We start from the raw sequence: 13,360 nt of genomic DNA, 5'->3' as shown, positions 1-13,360 counted from the left end.
TGATGATGATGATGATGATGATGATGATGATGATGATGATGATGATGATGATGATGATTTACAACCCACTTTTGTGGTCTATAGCCACTTTGCCTATAAACCAGGTAATAAAATGTGGTGGTCTTCAAGGTGCCACATGATTTTTGCCCATTTGCACTGTATTATGGGATTGCATCTGAGCCTAGAAGAACACCATGGACCATCAGCTACTGAGAGAGGCAAGAGCAGGGAAGTTTTCTATTTTTAAATTTTTATTTATTATATCTCTTTTCTCCTGACAAGGAACCCAAGGCAACTTTCAATGAGGCTAAAACGAGAAGCAGTTAAAAAAATGATTAAAAAGTTAAAAGTAATAATAATAATAATAATAATAATAATAATAATAATAATAATATGTTTTATTTATAAACCGCTATTCCAATTAGATCATAGTGGTGTACAAAAAAAGATCAATACACAGAGCAACACAAAATACAGTAAACAATATACAATACATAGTTAAAACCACTAAAACATTACGCATTAAAACCACTAAAACAAGACCAGGCCAGCTTGAAGATATTGCACATTATAGGGGAAGGATCGCATTAACAAGGGATGTCGGGGAAGGCATGGTGAAATAAAAAGGTCTTCAATATCTTTTTAAAGAGGTCTAGGGAGGTGGCGGTGCGGAGTTCCTCGGGAAGGGTGTTCCAGATCCCAGGTGCTGAGATAGAAAAAGCTCTCTGTGAGGTAGACACATATCTAGACGAAGGGATCCTCAGCAAATTCTTTCCGCATGACCGGAGTGTGCAGGGTGGACTATATGGGGAGAGGCAGTCCTCCAAGTACCCTGGGCCCAAGCCATTTAGGGCTTTATAGGTGATAACCAACACCTTGTATTGTGCCTGGAAGCGAACTGGCAACCAATGAAGATCATACAGAACCGGTGTTATATGGTCAGTTCTCATGTTCTACAACTGTATGGAAAATACCCACAGGAAAATAAATATATAAAATATTCAGCAATTAATAATTTCACATTTTCCCTCTCTCTTTTTTTGAACCTATTAGAGAAAACCCTCAATTTCTATCAAGTCCCACACTAACTAAGCATGTCAAAATGGGTATTATTCACAATTAAGATTTGGTTGGCATGCATACCTTTGTTATGGACAATTAAGAAAGAATAAGGATTTTGATAATCACCCAATTAGGAAATCGCTACTGTTGACTTGGGAAAGAGTGAAAAAGATGTTTTATTTCAAAATACCTATATGGACTTCAACACAGGAGGCTTTTTTCGGAAGATGGTCATCAGAAAATAATTGTAGTTGGGTATCATATAGAGACTGTATTAAGAAAGACCTACAAGGGAATTTACTTCTTAAATCCAGGGAGGAGTTAAGATGCGATGGGTTACACTTAAATTGGTTTACCTATTATCAGATTAACAATAAATTTAAAGAGGATGCAAAAATGGGAGGCGTTGAAGGAAAAATGAATGAATTGGATTTATTATTTTGGCAATCTGATAAAAGGAAAATATCAAAGTTTTATAAAATGCTACGTAGTCGCATTTTAGAGCAGGAAATGGTCAAGGAATATATGCCGAAATGAGCATGAGATTTGGGGAATACAATAAATCTGAAAGAATGGCAGAATGCCTGGAAGAAAACGCATGACTTTACTATAGCGCAGGAGCCTAAAGAGAATTTATTAAAAATCATGAATAGGTGGTATTACACGCCATGGAGGATTAAGTTAATGTATAATCTGGAACATGGAAAGTGTTGGAGATGTAATAGTGAAAAAGGCAATTTGGTCCACATTTGGTGGAAATGCAAAGTCATTCAATGCTTCTGGAAGGAAATCCATAACTTGATTCAAAAAATATTAGAAATAAAATTCCTTCTAGATCCCAAAATTTATCTTCTCAACATGACAACAGTATTAAAACCTGAGGTTGAGAGAGTCCGCTGGAGAATAGTGCTTTATATGGTCACAGCGGCAAGGGTAGAGATTGCTAAATTGTGGAAATCCAAAAAAATCCCCACACGGGAGAGCTGGTTAGTGAAAGTTAATGATTACAGAATACTGGATATACTTTCCTGTAATGTTAAGAATTTTAGCAGGAGAAGGATGAAAGAAGACTGGGCGAAAGTAACAAGTTTTTTTTAAAAAAAAGAATGGAACATGAAGATAGAGCTCAATGAAACATAAATGAGGGGAATTAGGGCAGTAAATCGCTTTAGTCTGTAGGAAAAGTAAAAGCGATACATTTGCAGATGCGGTGATAATGGTCCTTTTCCCCCTCTTTTCTTTGATATTGTTAGCTCCACCTCAAAGAAGAAGCAAGCTCTGAAATGAAAGGGTGCCAAAGTGTGCTTGAAAAGAAAAGGGAAAATGAAAAAGTTAACAGATTTAATCAGGGAATTTACCTTTAGCTTTAATGAGTTGTATACAATTTGGGGTTGTATGATATTGTAATTAGATGCTGTACCTGTTTTACCTTTGGATTGTGTTGAAGTAAGCCTTGTAAATTACCACCGTAGCTAATGGAATTGGGCAAACATACAAAGATGAGAGCAAATGATAATTGTAATACATACTGGATAATGTAACAAAGGTGTTTAGGTTTGTAACTAAGAAGAGTTATTTTCCAAATCTGGGATAGAAGGAAGCATATCAGAAGAAGGGTTCAAGAAGACAAGAAGATATACATGCAGAGATAAAATGTTGTATAGAAAATTATTGTTATCTTATTGTTTTGTTCATAACCGATATATAGATATTACGGTTTATTTGCTTTAAAAATTAAGCTGGATTTTAATTGAAATTTAATAAAGATTATAATAAAAAAATGGGTATTATTAAAACACTACATTTGCAGCATAAGAATAGTGGCAGTGGAATCAGGACCATGGTCAACACAACTCCAGATATGGAGGAGGAAAAGGTGGTTGAGAAGGAGGTGGCAGAAGCAATTTATACTTCTAAAATCTGATCTGCTTGAGAATAGCATAAATTACTTCAGAAATTGACAAACTCTCTATCATTGGAGGCCTTAAAACTTAGGTTAGGTGATCAACTCTAAAGGGCTGCAGTGGATTCCTCCAGTAACAGAAGTCCAGGACAGACCGCCCCAAAAAGGCGGGCTGGCAGTGGCCTATTTCCCTCTGGAGGAATGCCACAGGTGCCAAACCGCACAACGTACCTCCGGAGTAAAAAGAACCTGGAAAAGACGGATTCTTTTTACTCTGCTAGGTGGACATTATGAGTATGCCAATGGCGCACTCATGACATAAGCGACACGCAGCAATGTGTATATGCTGCACGTCGCTTACGTCAAGATGGTGGCACCCACGGACACCGCCATCAGGACATTGCCATGTCGTGCTAGGGTTAGGGACCGTGCGGTTGGTGCGCGGTCCCTAACCCTAGTATTGCCGCCGCCTTTGTCTCCGGCCAAAGGATTGGACTAAATCACCACAGAGTTCCTCCCAATTGTATGATTCTAGGGATTCCATGTTTACCACATTCCAATGGCCTATATGAGAGATACTCCAAAAGCCAAGCTTTTGTCTGGGTAGTGCTGTTGAAGTCAGGTTATTGCTATAAGCTGGTGAAAGCCATGTCTCTAAACATCACTGCTGTCACCTGAGAGTCAACTAGAAGAATACTCAGGCAGCTTATTTCCTCCTTTACAGAGAAAGCAACCCTACTCTGAAATAGGTAACACCATCAATCCTCCCATTATTTCTCTCTCTCAAGTCATTTTTCTGTATTTTCTAGAGTAATACTTTTTTTACAAAAAAAAAAATTCAGTATGTGGTTTTGTGTGCCTTAAGATAATTTGGTTTATATATCATGAACATAAAGATTGATTATTGTAGATTATGTCAGTTCAGAAGTCATGCCAAACCATCATCATGCTTTGTAAATAACACTGGGTATAGCAGCTGAAAAAGGAATGATAACTGTATTTCTATAGGCCTTTTAAAACATTAATTAATCTTTATGACATTTGTCATTTACTCAGTTTTTAAAAAATGAATGAGTTTAATTTTTTAATGTAAAACAATTACAGGGCAGGCATTAAAATATATTGATTGTCTGTAATTTGTTTTAAACCATACATAATTTAATCTACTCAGTATTTAATATCATTACAAGAAGATACTGATGTTTATAATGATTAGTTAGCATTAGCCTGTGTCCTTTATCTGGTATTAAATTGTCCATAAAATACTATGAGAAGCAGATAGCTTGGGTGACATACAGTTTGTTTGGAATGAAATATTACATGAAGATGTGACAGGTTAAAACTATATAAGGCAAATTGTGTTTGTGAAGAGGCACTGATACAGAAGGGCAGGAACACCTGTGATTCTCCAGATGTTTTTTGAGCTGTAGCCTTCCAGATGTTGTTTCAAACTCATTGTCTAGACTGACAGTTATTGAGAGATTATGAAAGTAATTTATCTACATCTGAAGAGCCATAGGTTGCCCACATCTGCTACAGGGGATTATAGACAACACTCTACTAGTACTTGGTCAGTGTAAGCAAATTATTTAGTTGTTTGTTTGCATTTTATTCCAGCCTTTCTGCTAAAAATAACAGTGCTCATGATGTTTAATATAATTAAAAACAGATTAAAAACAGATGAAGTAGATGAAAAATCTAATTTGAACATAATTCCACTAAAATCCTCACAATGATGAAAACCATTAAATTCATCAGTAATCAAAACAGTTCAAAAGGATAGTTTGAACAACGACATCTTTATACCCTTCTGAAGAGGAGTGAGATTACGTACTAGCCAACTGGTAAATTCCATACAGGCAAAAGCAAGCACCTACTAACAAAACATATAGTTAAAGCGGGTAATTTGTTACCATAAAATATTGTGGTGGTGACCAACTGTCAGAACCATGCATGCATGCATGGATTCTGTCAGAGTTTATTTCTTACTGTAATTACTATACATTCTACTGCTTGAAGGTCTTAATATTCATAGTTTTACTTTTATCCATTCATTTTATATCTCTTATTTAGATTTTTATAATGTGTTTATAAGTGTTTATAAGCCGTTGTATTTTTAGGGTATTGTATACATATGTATTTATATTGTATTGCACATATATTGTATTTTACTTACATTTTACATATTTTAATTTATTTCTATGTCCCTTGTAATACCTATAGAATTTCTATAGAGTCTCATAGAATGTTGTATTCTGTTTTGAATATGTTTGTTTTTAATGACAATGGCTTTTATCCAATTATATATTTCTTAACTAATTACGTTCCATGTATCTCCAGGAGATAAAACTATTGCATATTGTTTTTCTTCACCACATTTTTATTCTACAAAGAACCCTATGTACACTGAGAAGCTACAAATGGCTCAAAGTGACCACATGAATATTATGTTATGGAATACAAGTATTTTACTAGATCTATAATGTTTATTGAACAGATAGCTGGACAATGAAAAGAGTACATACAGTATTTATGAGAGAATGCTGTGCTTTGAGAGGTTCTGATGAAGGCATTTTAGTTTTAAAATAATGTATTATGTAATATTATTTTTTGTTAATCATATTCCGTTCACTCATGCTTACACAGAAATAATGTATTGTATATACTCAACTATAAGTCAACCTCGTGTATAAGTCTAGGACAGATTTTGGGACCAAAATTATGGATTTAGGTACGACTTGTCGATAAGGTGTGAGTAAAGGTGGAGGTCTTTAAGCAGAGGCTAGATGGCCATCTGCTGGGGATGCTTTGCTTTGGATTTCCTGCATGGCAGGGGGTTGGACTGGATGGCCGTAGTGGTCTCTTCCAACTCTATGATTCTATGATTTTATGAAAACATAGGGGTATGTAAAAAAGGAAACAAAGAATGAAGCAAAGAGGAGAACAGTGCCAGAAAACTTACAAAATTCCAGCAGGCATAATTGTTTGTGCTCATATTAAAGGCTTTGTGGATGAGAGAATATAAAGGGGGTATGATTGCTTCCAGAACAGATGACACTCTTGCCTTTCACCAGGGGATAGCTCCTTTAAAAAAAAAGAATTAAAGTACAGTACTTAAATTGACATGGATAAGTCAACTCATTGACTAAAATTTCTAGACTTATAGATGAGTGTAAGCAGTATTTATTTATGTCTCCTCCTTTTTTCAGGCTTTCTTAAACTAAAGTACAGAAATTGCAATGTTTTTCTACTTAAAACTTTATTATTATTATTATTATTATTATTATTATTATTATTATTATCCTTTATTTATGAAGTGCTGTAAATTTACACAGCGCTGTACATGCATTATTTTTAGTTAGACAGTTCCCTGCCCTCGGGCTTACAATCTAAAAAGACATGACACAGAAGGAGAAGGGAAAGGTGGAGGGGAAGGGGAAGAGGTCCAGCAGTTCCTCTCTACCTCTGAGGCCTGGACCAAGGCAGATGGACTGGAGGGAGGGTTGTTTTTGTTTTTGTTTGTTTTTCTTCATTAACAACTTCTGTCCTCTTGTTGTCTGGCCAGACTTTTGGACCTGATATCCTGGTTTTCATCTGTGAAATGTTGGAGGGTATAGATTTATACACATTTAGACAAGATAAAGCAATGGCTTCTAGTCCTGTTGGCTGTAACTGCAGTAATATTAATAATAGAAATACAAGTATTTAAGTACCAGTTGTTATGAATATGAGCAGGAGGATGCCATTGTGTTCATGCTATGGTGGTGACTGTAGGAATAAAATGTTGTATCGAAAAGATCTTCAGTCTCTTTCAACGGCTCTTATTGATTTTAATTTATTAGTATCCTTTAAAGCTTTCTGATGGTATCTTTCCTACATGTCAGTGCAACAGCTCAGAAGAAGCAAGGAGGAGTAAGATGAGTAGACAAATATTCATACAGAACATTTAGCACAATGTTATTATGATGAATGATGAAGCTGGCTTCTTTATTGTAAACTCAGTATTCTAATTTTTGGAATTTTATTTCCTCATAGTTCAAGAAGAGTTAAATGTAGAATTCCAGCTATATAATATTCAACAGCTTAAAATATGGGAACTGGTGGGTGGTATTGCTTTATAGACAATCAAACTGCCACTTCATGTTAGAAAAAATAATTTGAGTTGGAGGAGCAGCCATTATAAAATACTTTGTATCTAAAGCAGATTTGAAGCTACTGCAGCTATAGGTAAGAAATGAGAAATTTTGAGCCCAATTGAACATTAAATCTACCAAATGTATAACAATTATAGAAACATCTGTGCTAGGTAACTTAGGGGGGGGAAATCTTTGTGAACATAAATTGTGTTAAATAGTCCACAAAATGCCTTATTTCTCACACAAACAGATACATTTAAACTATACACTGTCTAACCATCAAACATATATTTCAGAGTCTTCAGATCAGAAGTAGCCTTAAAGGAGGGGTTAATCTAATTTTTATGTAAATAGTATTTATTTGAATATGATCATTTTACTTTCTGCTGTTCCATAAGAGCTGCATGTTGCACTAGCTTTGTGGAGCAGATATTTAAATGGTTGCTTCTATGGATACTTAAGGCATGGAAACTATCTCTGTTGTTATATTGCAATGTACAGAGCAAAATTAATACATGTTGACATGAAAATGAGTGTCCAAGGCAAAGATCTTTTTTTTTAAAAAAAACTTCCTGCCAGGTATGAAGCAACTATAATAATCAACTTTTGATTAGATAATAAATGATTTTAAAAAATCCCTATATGGTCAAAATCGGCAAATACACCAAATGGAGACTGTTGTTAACTGCCCTTGAGTCAACCTCAACTCATGGCATCTCTATGGATGAAACATCTCCAAATCTTTCTCTCCTCTATTTTTCTGCTCAGGTCCCACAAGTTCATAACTGTGACCTCCCTAACTGAATCCATCCATCTAGCATGCAGGCTTCTTCTTTTTTCACTTCCTCCCACCCTTCCTAGCCACGTTGTCTTTTCTAATGAGCCATGCCTTCTCATGATTTGGCTAAAATATGTCAATCTCAGTTTGATAATCTTGGCTTCCAGGGAGGTTTTAGGCTTGATCTGTTCAAGGACCAATTTATTGTCTTTTTGGCCATCATGGTCTCCTCAGTACTCTTCATCAGCACCACATCTTGAATGAGTTGAATCTCTACCTATCTGCATTCTTTACTGTCCAAGTCTCACATCTATACATGATGATGGTGAGTACAATGGCTTGGAGGATCCTCTCTTTGGTATAACTTTACACTTTAGGATCTGTTCTAGCTCTTTCAAGGCTGTCCTTCCCATTCCCAGTCTTCTGATTTTTTAGCCACAATCTCCATTTTGATTTATGTTTGATCCTAGGTACATTAACTCTTGTACTGTTTCAATTTCTTCATTATGTTCAGGAGTAATCCTGCCTTTACACTTTGACCTTCCTTAATAATTGTTCCAAGTCTGTGATGTTTTCTGCCAGTGGTATGGTGTCATCTGAATATATTAGGCTGTTAATATTCCTTCTATCTGTTTTTATTCCCCACTTTTCTGAGCCCAAGCCTGTGTTTCATAAGATGTTTTCTGCATACAGATTGAACAGATAGGGTGATAGAATGCAGCGTTGCCTGAATCCTTCCCCATTTGAGAACCAATAATTTGTGGCAAAGTAGCAATAGTAATAGCAAGTACATTTTTATATTGCTTATCAGTGCAGTTAAATACTGCCTAATTGGTTTACAATGTGTAAGACATTTGTCTCCAACTAGCTGGGTACTTATTTTAGTGACCTTGGAAGGATGCCAGGCTGAGATGACCCTGAGCCCCTGGCTGGTATTGAACTTGCCACCTTGTGGTTTGTGAGTCAGTGTCTGTAGTACAGGCATTTAACCACTATGCCACCATGAAAAGGGGGGGGGGGTGTTGATAATTCTGCAGGAAAAAGTTGTGTTTTTTCAAAAAATGTATATTTCTTTTCATGTCAGAGAACAACATTTTGACAACGTGGCTTATCCAGTAACACAACCAACCAATTTCCTTAGTTTCTAAGGGTCAAAATGCATGCTATGTGAAAGACATAGCTAGCAACCCTTTTGTGTGTGTGTGTGTGTGTGTGTGTGTGTGTCTTTATTAAAATTGGGGATACCCATTGTTTATTTCCTCACACACTAACACACATAGAGGGAGTGGAGGTTTAATACTTTCTTCTTTGACTGCAAATGTTAATGTTGCCAATGAGAACTATTTTCTGAAACCCATAAAAGCTTTCTTGTGCACAAAAGCTGGCTTTTGTTTTGAGGATTTTTGCACAAAAATCTTACTTTTTTTTTAACATACTCATGTATTTCTGGAAGGTGGTATGCAAAACAAACCCTGGTATGCAGAAAAAAACCCAAATAATAATAGTTTTGTTGAACACAACTCACTAATTTTGTACCCACTTTCCATATTACTGGGAAAATATGACAGGGGAGGGGGACATATTTTTTCATGCAAAAAATTCCACATTAATTTCTGTAGAAAATAATTCTCCACTGCTCAGATGTACAAATGCCAGGCAAAAACTGTACAGAAACATTTGTTTTCTTTTGCAGCAAGAAAGCTGCAGAAATTATCATTATTTACTGGAATTAGAAGAATACTGACATCCCTAATGGATATGCAGTACTGAGACATTTGGGAATTCACTGTCAAGGAAAGGAAGCCTTGCAAAATGCATTATTTGCCTTGCAAAATACAGTCTTCAAAAATTAATTAAAATAGGGTGGTTTATAAAGGATTTCCTGACTGCCAGCTGGTTTGCTCTTGACAATTGCTTTTGAGATATTTTTTCTTTTGTATGTGTTTTGCACTGTTATGCAGTATTTCATTTTCTGTTTGACTCTCTTTTTGTGTAGCACCTCTCTCTCTCTCTCTCTCTCTCTCTTCAATATGAAAATATTATGGAAATAATTTTGGGCTGCAGGTCTGCCCACTTACATTAAAGTAAATTGCAATAAACTCCTTGGCAGTTATTTCTGAGCAGTTACTGTCAAATACAATTCCCAATGACACCAACACCACCAATTATAAACATTTCTTCCCTAAAAACTGCACATTGCTGCTTGTCCTTCTGGAATGTTGTATTCTGATGACATTTTGGTCATTATTCCAATCAGGATGCTGCTTTCCATTTGCTTTCTAATATTTTACTTCTTTCTAGTGATGAGCGAGTTTCTGTGGAGTGACAGATGATATGTATTAGTACTCCTCCCCCTCTGTCCAGTTTGAGGAAGTATTCTCTCATCTCTTTAGAAAGCAAAGCAGTGAGGATTTCAGAGAAGCAAGAGTAATGATACTGTTGAGAATGCAGTGTTCTCTGTGTGTTGTCTGTTAAGTGGGCAGAGTAGACTTTTATGATGTCTGTAAGAAATGAATGTTTCTACAAGTAGCTACATGGCTGAGCCTCTAATGACTTTGCTTCTATGAGGGAACCTTAAAAAATGCCTTTAAAAAAAAAAGCAGCAATGAATGCTACATTTTGATATAAGCTGCTGTCTGCAATTTTTCCCCCAAGTGGAAAACATTAAAGTTGAACTGGCTTTTCACTTTCAACAAAGTCTGAGGCAAAACATGAGCTCCGGAGAGATCTAATAAAATAAATTTCCCTCAACTTTCACCATTTTGGCACTGTTTGGCACCATTTTTCCTAACCCAAACTTGTTGCTCTTTCTTTCTTTCTTTCTTTCTTTCAAATCTTTTTTGTTCATCAGGTTATCACGGTTAGACAGGAATCTACAATGAACAAAATGACATCATAAAGTTACTTCACATTCACTTATTTGTATAGATTTGGTTGTTTGTTTAAAATCTAGCCATACTTTATTACATGTGATGCCTACATTTTATGTAGAATACTGTCTGTTATGTTGTCAGACCTCAACCAGACTTCTCAAACTATCAAGAGTTTCCAGTTCCTTTTCTTTTGATTGTATCCTCATATTCACAGGTATGCATCTTGTCCCATCTTGAAATATGGTGGGATTTCCTCCCTATCTTGTGTCCTTTTCCCCGCCACCCTCTGATCACATATCACACTTGATATTTGCAAGCTGAGCTAATTTTTTCTGGTTTTTTTTTTTTTTTGCATAATTTAACAAAGGCGGGATACAGACCGCCCTGGTTTGCTCTGTGAGGGAGCCACAGTGGACAAACCGCACAGCTCTGTTGCAGAACAAAACAAACCCACAAAAGTGGGTTCTTCTTGCGGTGCCTTTGTGACACCGCAGTGCTCCAATGGTGCACTTGTGGCATCACAAAGGCATCAGGATGTGCGGACGCTAGGTGTCCATCACGTCAAAATGGTGGCGCCCATGTGTACAGGGAGCCGCCATTTTGACGCTCCCGTCACATGCTGGAGGTGAGGCCAATATGGATGGTGCGTCCTCAGCCAACCCCTAGCACATGACAGGGGCGCTGCAAAGGCCCGTCTAAATTGCTCAATGAAGCTAGTTACCCAAAGAAATACTGGTGTTGAAATAGCTATACTGCAAGGAGAGGGATTGTAATGCTTTTCTATACAGTGGTACCCCGGGATACGAAATACCCAGGTTACGAAATTTCCGGGATACGAAAAAATCCCATAGGAAATAATTGTTCCGGGTTACGAAAAAATTTTTTGGTGCTTTTCGGCGCTTTTTCGCACGAAACGCGGCTTTTCCCCATTAGCGCCTATGGGTTTTCGGCTTGCGAAGGCTTTTCGGGTTACAAAAGCGGCCGCGGAACGAATTAATTTCGTAACCCGAGGGAGCACTGTAGTTCTAAAAGATATTTTAATTAATTAATGTTATTCTCCCTTTCTCCCAGAAAGGGACTCAAGGTGGTTTACAAGATAAAAACATTTTAAAATTTTGATATGAAAGACTTGTTATATAAAAAAGTCATTTTATAAAAAGTGTGCCTAGAGTGACTCACAGTCTATTTAAGCTGTGCCGCTGAGGCATGCATGTTTATCTATGTTACAAGAATAAATATTAATATAAAGCTGCACTTGGTTCTCTTTTTAATTTTCCTGATAAACAAAGACTTAAGAAGTATTTAAATGGGATATGGATGTTAATCTGACTATTGGATAAGACTGAGGTTTGCAACTTTGGGAGCCTAGGTGATCAATGCAGCAAATTCCTGAAAATTCAGACTCAGTCCAAAAGATATAAGGCAAAGAGCCTTCAATATTGTGAAAGATACGGGTGAACAAACAAGCTTGTGTGGCAGTCTCATGCAACATTTCAAAAATCAATTTTCATTAATCTCCATTATTATTATTATTATTATTATTATTATTATTATTATTATTATTGGTCAGGAGTTATAGTCAAAGCGCTATAGTGCATTTGTTTACTGATAACATTCCTCTTCCCTCACTTGATCTCTGTTGAATCTATGTACTAGAAACATTAGCTATGTTTAATTGGCAGCCATTTTTATTGGGTCCCAAACAGTTGACATATAGACAGGCCAGTAATAAATACATTTCATTTCAGAAAACTGGGTTAATTTAAACCAACTTGAGGAGTGGGTGGAAAAGTTTTTTATGATGCCAGGAGTTTCCAAGAAATACTTTGGGATGAGGTAAACATCATATAAATCTTCAAAATGTTGTGCAGGAACAAAACCTGGGACTCCCATAGTCTTTTTACCCATCTGGAGGTGGCCTTAATTAATGCCACATCATTATTCAAACAGTGCTAGCATCACCAGTTTAGAGTTGAAGTTCATAGAGTTCTTATTGCAGGAAAGGGTTAAGCCTGTTTTTACAATTCATGTACAATAATAAGATACTATGAATGAGAAACTATTCACCAAAATAAGGTGTAATTTGTTCAAGATCCTGTTAAAAGAGTTGCACTGTAATGTTATGCACATGCAGTTATGTTATGTTATGCTACTCCATTATGAAACTGTGATGTTCATAACCAAATGCACAATGCACATTGATGTACAATGCACCATGAAATTAATACACAAGGACCAATAATGCATAATGTGTAATACATGACAGAAAAGGCACAATGTTATGCAGAGGGACTCGTATATAACACTTCTTTAGTAATGCTCAGCTGTATATGGATGTTATGCTTTGATGCAAAGACTGCTGCCACATATACAAGGGAATGTGCACATGCACAAGACACCAACAGGACAACAGCCTTCATATACATATAACTGAGAGGAACAATTTTCAAAATATCATTTGGTAAATAAGGAACTATATATTAGTCAGCATCATTTGGTAGAAGTCACAAGTGAGCAAAGCAGATCACAGTAATGCATGTGATCTTTTTAAAGAAAGTGAGTATGCTGCCAAGGCCAAGCTTCCTTCTAGGATCTACAGCACTATATA

Source organism: Sceloporus undulatus, chromosome 3 (genome assembly GCF_019175285.1).
Source record: "Sceloporus undulatus isolate JIND9_A2432 ecotype Alabama chromosome 3, SceUnd_v1.1, whole genome shotgun sequence".
NCBI lineage: Eukaryota > Metazoa > Chordata > Lepidosauria > Squamata > Phrynosomatidae > Sceloporus > Sceloporus undulatus.
This window is presented reverse-complemented; position numbering follows the sequence as displayed.